Source organism: Zea mays, chromosome 5 (assembly GCF_902167145.1).
Source record: "Zea mays cultivar B73 chromosome 5, Zm-B73-REFERENCE-NAM-5.0, whole genome shotgun sequence".
Taxonomy (NCBI): domain Eukaryota; kingdom Viridiplantae; phylum Streptophyta; class Magnoliopsida; order Poales; family Poaceae; genus Zea; species Zea mays.
Genome location: NC_050100.1, coordinates 21512703 through 21531272, shown reverse-complemented (window position 1 = coordinate 21531272; position 18570 = coordinate 21512703). Strand labels below are relative to the sequence as shown.

The window sequence follows — 18570 nt, the reverse complement described above, 5'->3', positions numbered from 1 at the left end:
AAAACTCTATGACCTCTATTGTTACCCGATGGAGCAGTAGAATGTAGTTCACCATTATTGTCGAAATACTTATCCATCTTTCGCATGCGGTACCTGTGTCCTTCCAATAAAAAGCGTCTGTGCCTCATGTAAACTATCTTCTTAGATGCAGCAAGGGATACGTAAGCAGTTCCATCAATGCATACTGTGCAACCAACCTTTCCCTTAAACTGGCCTGATAATGTGAAGAGAGCAGGGTAATCGTTGATCGTAACAAAAAGAATTGCTCTCAGCGTGAATGAACCTTTACGATACTCATCCAACATTTGAACACCCGTTTCCCACAATATTTTCATATCCTCCATTAAGGGCTCCAAAAATACATCCATGTCAACTCCAGGTTGTGTAGGTCCAGAAATAAGGATGGTTAGCAAAATGTACTTCCGTTTCTGCATCAACCATGGAGGAAGGTTGTATATGGTGAGGATCACCGGCCATGTGCTATGCTTGCTGCTCCTCTCAGCAAATGGGTTCATTCCATCAGTACTCAGTGCGAACCTAACATTTCTTGGTTCATCGGCAAAGTCTCGGTGGTTGTCATTGAAATCTTGCCACTGCTTCCCATCGGCTGGATGTCGAAGCTTCCCATCGTTTTTGTGCTCATCAGAAGCATGCCAGCTCATAAGTCTGGCATCCTCAGGATTAGCGAACAAACACCTCAATCGATCGACGACGGGGAGGTACCACATCACCAAAGCAGGAATCTTTTTGAGCGCATAATAGTCTACTTCTTTTTCTTTGCTCGTGGATTTTGAAGTCTTTTTTGGGCTTTCTTTCGCTTCTTCCCTTTAGACACAGATGCAACACACTCTTCCTCTCGATAGTCTTTATTCGTCTTGTACCTACTTGCACCGCACTTTGGGCAGCTCTCCAAGTCTTTATAATCATCACCTCGATAAAGGATACAGTGATTTCTACACGCGTGGATCTTCTCCACACCCATAGTGAGCGGATTGATTAGTTTCTTTGCATAGTACGTGTTAGCAGGCACTTTGTTCTCCTTTGGAAGCATGTCTGCGATAATACTCAAGAACGCATCGAAGCCAGCATCAGACACACCATATCTAGCTTTTAACATCAACAGCTTTAGCACAGACCGGAGCGTCGTGAACTCTTTGGTACAACCCTTAGACTCGTCGTACAAAGGCTCTTCTGCTGCCTTCTTTAGGGACTCCATACCTTTCATTAAGAACATCGATTGATCTATATGACGACGCAACATTGCCTCTAGCAACTCTGCATCTTTCTCATCCATAACACTTGGCAGAACATGAGGTCTATCATGTTCATTTCCTCCAGCGTAACCATGATCAGTAACATTTTGCACTACATGTTCGCTCTGTGGAAGAGGTTGGTGTGTCTCGTGAACGAACTGAAATCTGTCGTCGATGTTCTCAGGGTTTCCAGTCGTATAAGGCGAAGAGCTACCCTCTCCATGCTTTGTCCAAATTGTGTAATCCTTCATAAATCCTCGGCATACCAGATGAGATATGATTTGTTCTGTGTCATTAAATACAGCAACATTTTTGCAGTCCATGCATGGACAATATATGTGTTTTGTCTTTGTTCTCCAAGCATGGTTCGTAGCGACATCAATAAACCTATGGACCTCGGATATGTATGATGGATCTAGCCTTGATAAGTTATACATCCAGGATGTCCTCTCCATCACCACCTATAAAAAAGTAACATAAACACACAAGAACCAAATAGAGAAAATAACCTAGCTATACACTTTCTCTCAAATGGTGAAACCCTAGATCCAAAATGCACTAATTTGAGGGAATAGAGAAAATAACCTAGCTATAGTACTAATTTCACTGGCGGGTTGCTTAAGAAACAGCCAGTAGAAACCTTTTTTCACTGGCGGTTATCCTAACACAACTGGAAGTTGGGCTGCGAGCTATAGTTCTTGTCGGGAAGGATGAAGGGGTGAAACCCTATATCCAAAATGTGGCTAAATTTGAGGAAAATGAACAAAAATTGGCAAGAGGAACATAAAACCAAACTTTCCTAGCCATACTCTTCTCTCTAACACATGGTGAAGGCCTAGTTCCAAAATTGAGCAAAGATGAACAATAATTGGCAATTAAAACATAATTAAACCAACCTTTCATAGCAACTAATAAAAACAATCTTAATTACCAAACCTATCTTCTTCTCTCTCCACACAACACATGAACCATTCATTAAACAACTTAATATGTCATGGATAAACTGGATTTGAGAACTAAACATGAAAAAGGAGAGAGGATAGACAAAATCTAACCATATTAAACAACTTTATTTGAGGGAATAGAGAAATTAACCTAGCTATACACTTTCTCTCTCAAATGGTGAAACCCTAGATCCAAAATGTGGCTAAAATTGAGCAAAAATGAATAAAAATTGACATTAGCAACATAAACCAACCTTTCTTAGCAATCTTCTTCCAAAAAATGAAGATCAAAACCTCTCCCCATGTATTCTGTGAAATCTGGACCTCCAAAATCGCCTCCAATGGAAGTTGGCTGCGAGCATACAGTTCACTGTCGGGGGAAGAAGAGGGGTATTTATAACATACAGTTCACTGGCGGTTGGCTTAAGAAACCGCCAGTGAAAATTGATTTCCACTGGCGGTTATCTTAACACAACCGCCAGTGGAAATAGGATGTTTCCACTGGCGGTTAAGTTAAGATAACCGCAAGTGGAAATCAATTTTCACTGGCGGTTGGTGTTACACAACCGCCAGTGGAAATAGGATGTTTCCACTGGCGGTTGCGTTAAGATAACCGCCAGTGGAAATAGGTTTCCACTGGCGGTTTTTAAAACCGGGCCCACCTGTTTCTTTCACTGACGTTTGATAACGGAAACCGCCAGTGAAAAGTTGAACGTGCCGCAGGCTTTGAGCTCTTTTCTACTAGTGAACCTAGTCACATGAGAATCTAACTCTATAATTAGCGTGTCTTTCTTATCCGTTAGAATCTCACCTTATATGTTAGGATATGAAGCTATAGAATCTGAAGCGCACAACCAATCCAGCCCTAACAATTGAATGTGCACTAGTATCTTTTTTTTTGACAAAAAAAGATGTAGAAAAACACGTGGAAAATGAATTTCCCCCGGGGAACACGTTCATGATGCATGAGCTTCAATTCACCTGATGAGCGTGAGCGGCAGGTGGAAAATAACAAAATAATAATAATGTTACTATATAGGCGTGATTAGTAATCACACCTTAGGCATAGTGTACATGCGATGAAGTAATAATAACACAAGCACGTACGTATGCATGATCGACCGTGCGTGCACTTCATGATCAAACAGCCACCACCTTGCGGTTAGCGTTCCTGGCCGCCGGCTCCACCGCTTGGTCACGCGACGGCCCGCAGGCCGACCCCATACACCCCAGCAGGCCGCCGCTCTTCTTATCCCTCTGCCCGGCGCTGGCCTTGGCCGCTGCCGCCTTGTCCGTCGCGAAGCTGACGCGCTTCTTGGTCCCCGTCACCCCTGCCTGCTGCTGCTTGGTGCTAGTATACCTGCTTCCGACGGACGAGCTCCGCACCGGCGACATCGCCTGGCTGCTGCCCGCGGAGGATCGCACGGCGGGGAACTGGTGCGCGCGGAGCTGTCCGTCGGAGAACACCATGCTGGCCGGCGACGCCGAGCTGTAGCTGACGACGGCGCTGAACTCGAAGCTCGCGTCCGATGGGGCCTCCGCCACCGCCGGCGCGCTGTTCCGGGCGCCGCGGCCGTAGTAGGTGGAGCGCCTGCGGGGCCCGAGGAGCTTATTGCTACTACCCGACGACACGCTGTTGTCGACCATGGTGCCGCCGCCGGCGTCCACGGCCGTCATCAGCTCCTGCAGCGCCAAAGAGGCCACTTGCTCATGGTCGCGCGCGCGCATGGATGCAGCTGACGCGCGCGTACGTGTTCGGTGCCGTACCTAGAGGCGACCTGGCGTCTGGCGATGCAAGTGTGTAGGTTTTTGCTGGCACAACTGTAGCTTATGCCGATCGATCGAGCTGCGACTGCGAGTGGTTATAAATACGTCATGGCGCCCATGTAGATCCAAAGACTTGCGATTGCGAGGTACAAAGCGGCAAACGTGGTGATAACATCAAAGATCGTGGAAGGTCTGTGTGCCGGCCGCGGGGGGGTTCGATCGGCATATTCAAAGCGATGCGCGCTTGTTCAGTTCGCCGGCTGCCGGGTGTTATTCGTACATCACCTCGTCACGGCAGCGGCGCAGGAGGGTTTCAACTCGTCGTTTTCCATATCCACAAGCGCTACAGTACAGGTCGTCGCGCCTTGGATGCGCGGCGCGGTAGTTTTAGGGGTGAAAACGGGCGGATACGGACGGATAGTAGGTCATCCCGTATCCTACCCTAATGTATTTCAATCGGATACGGGATCGGATACGGATAGTTAGAAACGGGACGGATACGGATACAGGGACCGGGTATTTAGTCGGGCGGATAAGGGACGGATACGGATATTGTGTAGCCGGATACATGCGGATACCGGGTACTTATCGGATAATGCATACATTGATTATCATTCACTATAATTCAGTTGGTGCATAAATTAATTACATCGTGCAACATAATAGTCCATCATGACAATATAACAATAAGTTTACATCATGGAATGTAATATTCTAACATGACAATATAGCAATAAGTTCACATCATACAACACAATAGTCCAACATGATAATATAGCAGTAAGTTCTCATCATTCAACACATCATACAATATAGCATTACATAGACCATAGATCAACAAGACAATATAACAATAAGTTCATAGCATACAATAGTCTAACACAATAGTTCAAATATAATAGCGATAAGTTCACATCACACAAGAGTCTAACATAGCACAAGATAGTTCAACACAATAGACTATTACAATAAAAGGTAGTTTTCAAATGGCATAAAATAGTGCAAGCAATCCATGCTTGTTTGAAGATCTCAAGTCGCAACATCATCGTCCACCTCCATAGCATTCATAGCTTCAGCTATAGTTTTTATTTCACACTCCAAATCTGAAACCAATAGAGAACAACAAAACATATCAATAACCATCATCATCATTTAGTCATAGAGAAATACAAGAACACATGCACAATAAAATGAAACCTTTCTCTGAAGCAATCTTCCAATCCTTAGTACAAACCAAGGCTTCAATAATTTCAGGTTTAAGCTTCGAACGAAAGGCATCAACCACGCGTCCACCAGAGCTAAATGCCGACTCTGAAGCAACAGTTGACACCTGCATTGATAGTACATCACGAGCAAGGGTAGAAAGAATAGGGAAATTTGTCACTTGACCCTTCCACCATGATAAGGCATTAAATGGTGCATCACTTTCATTAGCCTTCACTAGGCCCTCACTCATGTATAGATCCAATTCTGACACTTGTTTTTTCCAATTCTGGCCCTCACTGCACGATGGTCTTCATCGACAGACTTGTTTTTTCCACGACTAACTTGTTGGCTCAGGACATTCACCTTACTACCAATAGGCTCAGGACGTTCACTGTTGTTAGCATTAACATCCTCCCCGGTATCATGTATTTCATCTTCATGGGACACATTGTTGTCAATGCCACAAATATCATCGACATCCATGGCGCTGTCATTATATGAGCAAAGTTACTAATAGTTGGTAAATCATACTAAGTGGTATGTCATCGTCAACAACATTACCAAGGGTGAGGGGCTGCACGACGGGGCCACGGATCGAGGGTTCGGCCGTCAGGTGCGTCTTGCTGCTGCTGACGAGCCGCCGACGACGAGCCAACGATGGTGGCCGCCGAGGAGTGCCCGCTGTTGGGGCCTGATACGCCGGTGTGGGGCTGCTGCATTCTTGGATGCAGGGGTCGACGGCGCCTAGAGCTGGAGGCAGGGGTCGGTGCGACGATGGCGGCGCCTGGAGCAGTAGACTGAATCTTGGTCGCTGGGAGCCTCGGACGGACGGCCTGGACGGTGGACGCTGCTCGGGCGAGGGAGGACGCTGCTCGGTGAATTAGCTGCTCGGGCGAGGGAGGACGCTGCTCGGACGGACGGCCTGAACGGTGGACACCGGCCTAGACGGTGGACGCTGCACGGGCGGACGCGCCGGACGCTGCTCGAGGCCGCTGGTCGCTGGAGAAGAGGTGATGAGGCCGATGGGCGATGGAGCGCTCGGTGAGGGAGATCTGCGCTCGGTGAGGCCGATGGACGCTGCTCGAGTGCTCGGTGAGGTGCTTACTGCTTGGCTGCTTGTACAGGTCCGCTCGGGCGGACGCGGTCGCGGACGGACGGGCGCTCACCGGCTCGCCGCTCGGTCTGGCCTCTGGCGGCGGCGCGGCGCCTCACGCGGCTGGGGGCTGGGGCCTGGTACTGGCGACCTGGCGGCGCGGCGTGCTGTGCTGTGCTGGTGACTGGAGGCAAGCGGCAAGGGCCAGGCCGCCAGGGACCCAAGGTTAGGCCGTAGACCAGCGACCCAGCGTCGGTTCCTGGAGCCTTCAGCTTTTAGGTGGATTGGGCCGGCTAGCTATTGGGCCAGAAAGATTACCGGGTACCCGGGAGCCGGGTACCCGTATCCGCCCGAGGATGTCGGGTATTTACCGGGTATTGCACGTCCCGTATCCGTCCCGTATCCGATAAGATTCTATCCGGGTAATACCCGTATCCGTCCCGGAAATAAAAGTACCCGTATCCGTATCCGAAAAAACGTCCCGAATTAGTATCCGTATCCGGTACCCGGTTCGGGTACCCGACCCGTTTTCACCCCTAGGTAGTTTCAGGTTTGTCGCCGGGAGAAGAGGCGGTGGTCGCCGGCCTATGCGGACAGCGGACGTCGATTGACACTGAGGGTACTGGAGCCAATCAAACTCACACGCCTGCTATGTCATGTGATTGTTTTCTAGGTAACCACCTCGATTTTTTATTTGACGTTGGAGAGTTCAAATTTACACTAACAAACATCAAATAAAAGAATCGGAGAAAGTATAATATATACATGTGACGACATATACATATTTCTATAAAATATTAGCGTACAATGATTACATGAAAACGTTCAATACATACATTATTGTTGAACTTAATATCTCACAAAATATTTGGCAACAAACAATACAAAACTAAACTCAGGATCTAGAGCGTCTCCTCCTCGCCCTCGAGTGTTCAGCCAAGCATCGCAGTTGACAACGCCTCCACCTTCTCTTCATTGGCGGTTCATGCCTCGTTGCTTGCAAAGTCACATGGCGGAGAGTGAACCGCCTGGCGGTGCTGTCTGCGGGAGTGTGGATGGTCCGCGACCCTAGGCCAGATGGTCCACGACCTCAACGCAGGAGCGGCTCCTTCCTACTCGCTTTCGAACGGTCCGCGATGGCGCAGAGGGTCTTCTTCTCCACGAAGAACCTGAATCTCACCTCCCGGGAGCCACCCCGTCGGGGAGGAGAGATCTAGGGGTTGTCTCGAGGTCGGCAGGCCACGCAAGACGCTTCTAGATGATGCAGGGCTGAAGAGAGATGAAGTAATAGGTCAAAGAAGACTAAGGCTAGAGCTAGACTAAGGGTAAATTACTCATACTCCTAAGGAATGGAAAGAACATTGTAAATAAGGTTAATATGAATAATAGGTTTGATTGGATTGATTGTGGGGGTGTCTATCGACCGTACACCAAGGGGGAGGTCTCAACCCATTACAAGTCGGTTCTCGAAATCTAGAACCCTAACTGATTCTACGCATGCGCGGACCGTCTGCACCACCACAGCGGACCGTCTGGTGTACATTTTAGTGCTCAACATATTGATGGTTTATGGGGAGGCTACACTAGCGCAAAACAAAATTTTCGACCCCATAAGATCAAGATTGCGGTTATAGGTCATGTAATTACCACTAGACGCATAGGGCAGCGAAAGATGTCATGATGTAGACGAACACATCGAGCAGTGTCGTGCAGTCGCTAGCGTCCTTCACGTCCTCGCGCGGTTTGTCCTAGTGCTCCAGATACAATACCTCCGAGGTATCCACACGTACAGGTAGGAAGCGTCGTGTACTGAATTGCTAGGTTCGCGACGGCTGTAAGCGAGGACGAGAGGCGAGCGACTGCTCGTTTACTAGTGATGAATTAGGGTTCTCTTAACCGCGCTCTTGCTGCTTATTATATAAGTGTTCTGCTGGGCTTCCGACTTAGGCCCATCAGTAATCCTAAAGCCCTGTCTAATTTCGGATCTAATCCGATTTAGGCTTCATTCCCCTTAAGTGTGTGACCCTATAGGTTCACGTGCATATAGACATGGCCAAGTACTCTTACTTCGCCCAATAATTGATAGTGGCCTCTAGTAAGATATGTCAACTCCTATGCGCACATAAAGATCATATCAGACGAACTAGTGCAACATTACGTACATGTTGGTCCCTTTGTCTCACAATATTTGGTCTGGCTCTAAGCTGATCTCTCTTTCTCGATACTATGAATTTGAATCCTTTTATTGATTAACACTTAACCCTAGCACAGCCATGCATTTCTTGATCCAATCATTCGAGGGGCCTAGAGATATCTCTCTCAAGAAGAGAGGGACAAATTCCATCTTGCTTGACCATGCCTCACAGCATGCTTCCTAACAAACCCAAAACTAACTTTATAACTACCCAGTTACGAAGTAGCGTTTGATAGTCCCTAAGTAAGTCAATTCATATCTTGAGAACATGCAACAATCTTAGGTCTAAGGACACAGTACACATGTTGCAAAAAGAGAACAATATTACAATATCTCATGTTGGGTCGGTCCAAACTCATATCATACATGTGCCCACATTTTTAGTTTAACATATCCATGTCCATGACTTGTGAAATGTAGTCATCAACTAATACATGTGCTAGTCATCGACTCTGACTAGGGACATCGTTTAGAATAACCATACAAATAAAGAATCTCAGAAACAATTCACATAATTGCTAATCAATACAAGCTATGTATCATGGATATTCAATTAAGCAATATATATATATATCATGGATACAAAGAAATATGCTCATGGATACAAAGTTGTGACGGAACCTCCCAAGTAATTAGGCCCACCTACAGTTGTCCTTGTCCATCTATATCTGTTCTCCAACTTTGCTATAGAAACTATAGTCTAAAACTACTCATATTGATCACAAAACAGCTCCAAATTAAGCATCATATACTGAAATTCAGGTTTCAGAGACTGAACCCAAAACAGTTGGAACCAGCCTGACAGTCCAATTTTGAGCCACTTTTACTCCTTTTTCTGTGTAGCACCAACCAAACTCACTTAAAAAAATTTGTTCTCCTATATATGGTCTTCCATTTTGCTATACAGCTCTTGGTCTAACACCATATATATTAATCACAACTGAGCTCCAAACAGAGCATCATTGGCTGTTTTTCAGAGTTTCAGCTCTGAACCATTAAGTCACCAATACACTGACAGTCCATTTTTAGGCAAGCTTTACTCCAAATTTTGCATGGGGTCATGTCAAACTCAATTAATAAAACTTGTTCACCATCATATGGACTTCAACTTCTCTATAAACACCATAGTCCAAAGTTCTATGGTTTAGCCACAAATGAGCTCCAAACAGCACACTCAACACTGAAACTCCACTCAGTTCACTATTCACTATCTGAAATTCCATGAGTCTGTCAACACTTCTTTGAACCACCTTTTCTGCTGGTAGCATATACTTTTAAGGCCAAGATGCTTAACAAAGTCTGTACTTCAATAGTTCCTCTACAATTTCTATATAGTGACCCTTAGCTAAACCCTTTTGGATTCCACTCTACCACAGCCCAAAGTTTGCACAAAATACTGAAATTCAGACTCTGAATTTTATTAAGTCTGAACCCCACACTTTCCAGCAGCTCTACTTTAGACCAGTTCTTCTCCAAATTCCATATAGATTTAAGGCTAGGTTACTTAATCAAAGTCACACTCCTCACATAGCTTTATAATTTTTTACAATGACCACCTTCAAAATGTTTATAGATTAGAAGTTATAAAGGACCAAAACTGCCTAGTTGCTACTATTTTCAGCAATTCCAATCTGAGCTCAAAACTGAACTTTGATGATTTACTCCAATTTTCTTCACACAACATGGGAATCTCCAAATAAGAAATTCATTCACTTTTTCAAGCTCCACAACTTTGATATATGGACTTTTGTCAAATTACTTCTAGATTTTGAATTCCTCTTTTGGGCTAGTTTTAGTGTTTCACATGTTCTTCATTTTCTTCAAGTGTTTCTTCCACTTGCTCTACCTTTGAAAACAAGGTTGCCATAAACTCTAGGACTTGCCTTTAGCACTTGAAGTTTCCAAGTCAATTTGTTACTTGCTCAAGAGATGACCTACTCTTGTCTAGCTTAAGCCAAGTCCTTAAACTAAACTTTAAACCCAACACACAACATCACTCTATTTGAAAAAAAATTAACCTAGTGAATGCAATATGCATTCTAAGTGTAACAAGCACATTAATGCAGATCCTTATGATGACATGTCGGAGTTTTAGTAACACCAGAGGTGTTACAGCCTTCCCCCCTAAAAAGAAATCTCGTCCCGAGATTTAAAAGTCTAGGCTTAGTAATGGAAAAGGAAACGTGTCACAGACTTATTTCCTAATTTCTCTTATAAGGTAGGGGAGGTGTTTTGTTTCACTTAACCACGATGTTGTTCAACACCTCTAAGGTAGTTACCTGAGCTCCTTCCCGAGGAGTCATTCCTTTAGCATGGAACATCCAATGTGGCCAAGATGGTTTTCTAGCACGTTCTATGAATGCGCACTACTACTCATATCATGGTTGTCCTCTAAGAATAGTGTGCGACAACATTTCTCTAAGGGGGAAATCTTTTATTAGCATAGTTCTTAGCATGATGCATGTATAATTACAGAATTAACCTTCTATACATTGCACTCTTCCTATCTGGTCTTTAAAATAAACTCTTCATAAACACTTAGGTAAGAAGGGAAGAAATTTTCTAGATAAGTCTTTAGAAAATTCTTTTTGAAGATGCCTCATAATATCTGTAGAGATGGGCTTCGCTCCGATACCAGCTGTGACGGAACCTCCCAAGTAATTAGGCCCACCTACAGTTGTCCTTGTCCAACAGGCATCAGACAACCCTGTAGATGTTCCTGAATCACTCGACAAGTTCGGTATCTTCTTTCTTACCTTTCCAGGAACGTTTCACCCGTCTTGCAGACATTACAGAACATCAGAGATATAGAAATGCGGAAACGATTACATAAACTTACATTTATTTAGAAAGTAAGATCAAGTTACTTATTACAGATATGAAACGAGTGCTGAATAGTATTATTACAATACCAAGGGAGGCAAAAACTCCTCCCGATAGTTTTTATAAAGTCCTAATGGAGGATCCTTTCCTCCCGCACTTCATTCCTTGCGTTCTTTCTTTGGTTATGACTCAACCTGATAATTCTCTGATCAGTGTTGAGAGTTGCTTTGTGTCTGGCTAACCAATTCATGCCCAAAATAACATCTATATCTTGGCCTTTCAGAACGATCATATTAGTAGGAAAGTCCCGTCCGGCCAAAGTTACAGTCACTTGATAGGCCACTTCTCTAGTAAATATTTGTCCCCCTGGTGAGTGAATTTTAAACCCCTCTTTTGATTCATGGCATGAGATGCAATGTTGCTCCACAAATTTCTTGCTGATGAATGTATGCGAAGCACCAGAATCAAAGAGAATAACTGCGGGATGATTGGCCACAAGAAACGTACTCATCATTACTGGCTCACCGTCTGGCGTAGTGGCCACTTGCGTATAATATATGCGTCCCGTCTTCTTAGTATTTTTGCCCACAGTATTTCCCTTGGCTTGAGATGAATTCCCAGATCATTGCTGATTATTTGACTGGTTCTGCTTTGGATAAGGGCAATCTTTGATAAAATGCCCAGACTTCCACAATTGAAACATCCAGTTGATGAGCTAGGCAAAGCAGGGAATCGAGTGCCTGGGGCACCCGGCTGACTTGATGCAGTATGGGCATTATTGGGACGAATAAAGACTGGCTGCTTAAAAGGGAAGGAGGGTGGACGAGAGAAAGAACGATTCTGGTTGGAAGGCCAGATGACAACCCATTCCTTCTTCACCGGGCCCTGACTAGGTCTGTCACCTCCAAAACCCTTGGATTTTCTAGCGCCTGCATACTTTGCTTCTATTGTCAGTGCTGTACTGACAGCTCTTCCATAAGTAAGATCTATGCAGGTTGCCATCTTTCTTTGCAGTCGATCATTTAACCCTCTCATAAAGCAATTCTTCTTCTTCAAATCAGTGTTCACTTGATCGATTGCATATTGTGACAAATGATTGAACTTATTGAGATACTGATTAACAGTATCCCCTACTTGTTTCAGCTTCATAAATTCTTCTTGCTTCATGTGAAGAAACACCTTCTGGTATGTAATGTTCGTGGAAGGCCACCTTGAATTCTTCCCAAGTTATCTGATGATTGGCCGGTTGAACGACCACAAAATTACCCCACCAAGTGCTGACAGGTCCGCGCAGTTGCTGGACTGCGAATAAAGGCTTCTGGGTTTCTGAACATCGCAGCAGTCCGAACTTTTGCTCGATCACACGAATCCATTCATCTGCTTCTAACGGGTCTTCGGCTTTGACAAACAGCGGGGGTCGCGTCTCTGAGAAGTCCATGTAAGAGGTTTCACGGGGGCCCTGTTGATAACCCCGCCCGCCTTGTTGTGGAAACTGTTGACCCGCCATCTCTCTCAGAAAACGGGTATTATCCGCGGTTGCATTTACCAAGGCGGCAATCGCCTCGGCCAGTGTGGGAGAAATAGGAGGTGGATTTGGGGTAGACTCCCTCCCACTGGAAGTTCCAGCTGTATCCTGTGATCGGGTCTTGGACGACATCTGTGGCAACAACATTGAGAAACAATATGATATGCCAAAGAAAAACCATCCATTTTACATTACCAAAAGTATTGTACAGACTCGGATTTTTACAACAGGATACATTACCTATTATACAAATACACTACCTATTATACAATAGTACAACCTGTTATACAATACACTACTTCTATTTCAACTACTACACCACTATTCCTGCTTTTCGTTGCTTTTGGCAGCCTCGTTGTCGGGTGTGGGAGACCATTCGTCGACCAGCCTCATAGGAGGGGGCTGAAAAAGGTCTAACTCACCACCAAACACGTGTCCCGCAACATGCGAGGGTCCGGCTTCCGACTCAACAGGATTCGTAGGCTCACTGGGATGCATTTGTGAATACCTTACATGAAGAGGTTCATGTATTATATTCGCAACTGCATCCCAGTGAGCCTACGAATCGTGTTGAGTCGGAAGCCGGACCCTCGCATGTTGCGGGACACACGCTTGGTGGTGAGTTAGACCTTTTTCAGCCACCTCCATCTATGAGGTTGGTCGACGAATGGTCTCCCACACCCGACGACGAGGCTGCCAAAAGCAACGGAAAGCAGGAATAGTGGTGTAGTAGTTGAAATAGAAGTAGTGTATTGTATAACAGGTTGTACTATTGTATAATAGGTAGTGTATTTGTATAATAGGTAATGTATCCTGTTGTAAAAATCCGAGTCTGTACAATACTTTTGGTAATGTAAAATGGATGGTTTTTCTTTGGCATATCATATTGTTTCCCAATGTTGTTGCCACAGATGTCGTCCAAGACCCGATCACAGGATACAGCTGGAACTTCCAGTGGGAGGGAGTCTACCCCAAATCCACCTCATATTCCTCCCACACTGGCCGAGGCGATTGCCGCCTTGGTAAATGCAACCGCGGATAATACCCGTTTTCTGAGAGAGATGGCGAGTCAACAGTTTCCACAACAAGGCGGGCGGGGTTATCAACAGGGCCCCCGTGAAACCTCTTACATGGACTTCTCAGAGACGCGACTCCCGCTGTTTGTCAAAGCCGAAGACCCGTTAGAAGCAGATGAATGGCTTCGTGTGATCGAGCAAAAGTTCGGACTGCTGCGATGTTCAGAAACCCAGAAGCCTTTATTCGCAGCCCAGCAACTGCGCGGACCTGCCAACACTTGGTGGGGTAATTTTGTGGCCGTTCAACCGGCCAATCATCAGATAACTTGGGAAGAATTCAAGGTGGCCTTCCGCGAACATTACATACCAGAAGGTGTTCTTCACATGAAGCAAGAAGAATTTATGAAGCTGAAACAAGGAGGGGATACTGTTAATCAGTATCTCAATAAATTCAATCATTTGTCACAATATGCAATCGATCAAGTGAACATTGATTTGAAGAAGAAGAAGAATTGCTTTATGAGAGGGTTAAATGACCGACTGCAAAGAAAGATGGCAACCTGCATAGATCTTACTTATGGAAGAGCTGTCAGTACAGCACTAGCAGTAGAAGCAAAGTATGCAGGTGCTGGAAAATCCAAGGGTTTTGGAGGTGACAGGCCTAGTCAGGGCCCGGTGAAGAAGCAACGGGTTGTCATCCGGCCTCCAACCAGAATTGTTCTTTCTCTCGTCCACCCTCCTTCCCTTTTAAGCGGCCAATCTTTATTCGTCCCAATAATGCCCCTACTGCATCAAGTCAGCCGGGTGCCCCAGGCACTCGATTCTCTGCTTTGCCCAGCTCATCAACTGGATGTTTCAATTGTGGAAGTCTGGGCATTTTATCAAGGATTGCCCTTATCCAAAGCAGAACCAGTCAAATAATTAGCAAGGATCTGGAAATTCATCTCAAGCCAAGGGAAATACTGTGGGCAAAAATACTAAGAAGACGGGACACATATATTATACGCAAGTGGCCACTACGCCGGACGGTGAGCCGGTAATGATGGGTACGTTTCTTGTGGCCAATCATCCCGCAGTTATTCTCTTTGATTCTGGTGCTTCGCATACATTCATCAGCAAGAAATTTGTGGAGCAACATTGCATCTCATGCCATGAATCAAAAGAGGGGTTTAAAATTCACTCACCAGGGGGACAAATATTTACTAGAGAAGTGGCCTATCAAGTGCCCGTAACTTTGGCCGGACGGGACTTTCCTACTAATATGATCGTTCTGAAAGGCCAAGATATAGATGTTATTTTGGGCATGAATTGGTTAGCCAGACACAAAGCAACTCTCAACACTGATCAGAGAATTATCAGGTTGAGTCATAACCAAAGGAAGAACGCAAGGAATGAAGTGCGGGAGGAAAGGATCCTCCATTAGGACTTTATAAAAACTATCGGGAGGAGTTTTTGCCTCCCTTGGTATTGTAATAATACTATTCAGCACTCGTTTCATATCTGTAATAAGTAACTTGATCTTACTTTCTAAATAAATGTAAGTTTATGTAATCGCTTCCGCATTTCTATATCTCCGATGTTCTGTAATGTCTGCAAGACGGGTAAAACGTTCCTGGAAAGGTAAGAAAGAAGATACCGAACTTGTCGAGTGATTCAGGAACATCTACAGGGTTGTCTGATGTCTGTTGGACAAGGACAACTGTAGGTGGGCCTAATTACTTGGGAGATTCTGTCACATAAGTGATAAAAGTTTTAAAAACAACAAGGAGGTGGCAAATGCACCGGGGCTTACCTGGGATAACACTACGTTAGTGTTGTTAAATGAAGGCCAGTTGACGATCAACTTTTGTTCTGACATCTGCTTAGTCCATCCATCTTCGGGCTCATCGGCCGACATCGTCTTGTGGGTTGTTTTGATCCACACCCTTCGCTTCGCACGATTTTTCAGCTAGTGTACCTATTTGGATGTAGGTTGCACATGTATGAACATAAGAACTAGTACAATATTATATGAAGTTATATGGTATAGGATTAAACATTCTCTAGCAAAACATTATAAGCAAGCATAAATAATCACTAGATACCTTAACTCTAACACAACAAGCATGATCTTCTAATCAATCGAACCTAACTTAAACACCAAACAATCGTGAACCATGTATGGATCTTCTTTAACTAGAACATACACCAAACGATTACCATAATTTAAACTTATTAGCCTTAGACATCTACGGCTTCGAATTTGAATAGAAATACTTTAACTAACTTTTTAAACCATTTCATCGGATTAACTAGCATAGCGCACGAGCTAAATAACACATCACACTATTTGTCCTAGCAAGTGGAGCATCATCAAATATTACATAATCTCATTTGATTATAACCTAGAAGCAAAAGACTTTAAGCGCCTAAATGCACTTCCCACTATATAGCTCTCGGATTACAACTAGAATAAACGTATTGATGCTATTTACTTCCAACTAATAAGAATAGTGAGGAACATTTATTCAAGATGATTAACTTAAGCGACCAATCTCCATTTATCATATTTACTCAATCAACAACCATAGAACATGATAATTACTAAAACAAAGCATCACTTCACCAATTAAGAATCAGCTAAACTTACTTAGCCAAACAATAGTAACTTCAAGCCAACAATTTAATACTTGCAGAATTTTTAGACAGCAGCACAGCGATTAATTGTTTTATTCATAACTCACAAAATATGCATCCAAAAATAGTAAACTAGGACTTTCTGGAAAGCTTAGAAAGTCCTCTATAACTCTTATATTATCATCATAACCTGATTCGACAGTTTAAAAGGTCAAACAGTGCTAAACTTTAATTCTGTCCAGATTTGGACAGAATTCGACCACTTACTTCAAAAATTCATAACTGAAGTTTTAAAAATCCAAATCAGGTGATCCTAGACTTTTTAGAAATCTGATAGAATTGTCGACAATTCATTTATAAACATCTCAGGGTGATTCAATGTGTATCAAAGTCAGTTCATACAAACAAGCATTGCTGTCCAGATTTGGACAGATTCAGACTCTATAGTTCAAATAGCTGTAACTTGGTCTCTAGACCACCAAAAAGGGTATTCCAAAATTTGTTGGAAAACTTAAGAAAAGTACTACAATTCTTCTGTAATTACTAAGGTCTGATTCTAAGTTTAATTTAGTCAAACAAAGCAATTTTCGAAATCAGTACAGAATCTGGACAGATTCTGAAACTGGACTTGGGAAAATCATAACTCTTAAACTATTAAACCTATGGTCATGAAAATTTAACACAAGAAAGATGGGGAGGTTACCTACTAATTTTATATAAAACATCTTTACAGAAAACGTAGTTTGCTTTACTAGATTAGTTGCACAATTAAAACTGTACACATAGGAAATTTTTGTTTGTGAGCACAAGAACAATTAACTCAATCACCATGTAACATCGCATATAAGTGCAACAATGGGTCTAAAAGATAACACACAATATGCTTGCGCTAAAAACAAGAAGAATCATCGTTGGCAACTGTAATCAATTCATCGATCAAATTAACTAGCCAAGGTAGCGAGAGGGCTCACCATATCACAAACCAAATCGATATTTGGGATAATGATGACGATTTCTGATTTGCGCATAACACCAAACATCAAACAACTATTGCACGGATTGCCTGTCCTCACATATATGGGATTCCTCTCTTCCGAAACACACACTAGTACACAAACATAAACCACAGTTAATCATTGACACCAAGCAAAGAACTAATTGAATAGAAGAAAATCGATGTCTCACCGGCAACGCACGGAATTGTGACAGGGTGTTGGGACAAGGAGCGGACGTGACGTTTGGGCATTTCATCGAATAGGCGTATGCGAGGCACGACTTCAACAGCTAGCTTAGCTGTGAGCAACAGCAATAGTTATCGACTTGACCATTTCATCGAACAAAGAGGGTGCAGGCAAGCGACACAGCAATGAGGCTCACAGGGGGATGACGTCGTGGCCGGGGCCTTGCCACGGCGAGGAAAGCGAGACCGAGGACGTCCGCTGGTGGAGGGAAGAGGCCGAACGCAGGGGCACAGCGAAGCTGAGGTGAGCTCGAGCGTCGGGAACAAGAACGGGCGAGTGGGGTCAAGGGCAGGGCGGAGGTCGAAGCTGGCGAGCTACGTCTGAAGCCTGTGGACGACGGATGAAGAACCGGCTGAACGAGTTGGAGTTGAGGATAAGTGTTGGCTGATCACTGTTGTGCTGGCGTGAGCAGTACTGGCTGAGCAGCCACGCGGACTCGGCGGTGTGTGCTGGCAGCCGCGTACAGAGAGAAGAACGCCCAGAATTTGCTAAGAGCTGAGCACGCGTGTAGAAAATAAGATAGAGATGGTTGAGCGGTTGGACGCGAGGCCGACGAGTCGAGCTGGAGAAGCAAGCGCTGGGGAAAAATCAGAGATAGAGCGGTGGAGATTTTTTTCCAGAAGGTGACGTTCATCAGCCACACATGTACGAGATTTTATTTCCTGGAGAGAGGAGAGGATAAGCTAGAAAGATGACGTGAAAATTTCCTTGGATGAGTTGCACGTTCACCAAAGAAAAAAACAAATCTTTCTTCACCCATATAATCTCCATATATTTCTTTCTTTTTTCATAAAGAGAATCACTGATATTTTGGGTCACGATTTGTAGCGATATAAAATGAGTCGAATTAAATGAGATCGATAACAGTATTTGGACATGATTTGATTTGACG

General features: G+C 44.2%; 1 long non-coding RNA gene across 1 annotated transcript; it reads right to left on the bottom strand.

Annotated features, from left to right (window-relative positions):
• Positions 1–4782: 4782 nt before the first annotated feature.
• Positions 4783–18221, bottom strand: LOC103626081 (uncharacterized). The gene is made up of 6 exons (XR_002262197.3): positions 17815–18221; positions 17623–17730; positions 17409–17542; positions 15614–15778; positions 5162–7532; positions 4783–5067 (listed from the first exon to the last, which is right to left on the bottom strand). It is a non-coding gene; the product is annotated as an uncharacterized lncRNA (long non-coding RNA).
• Positions 18222–18570: the final 349 nt, after the last annotated feature.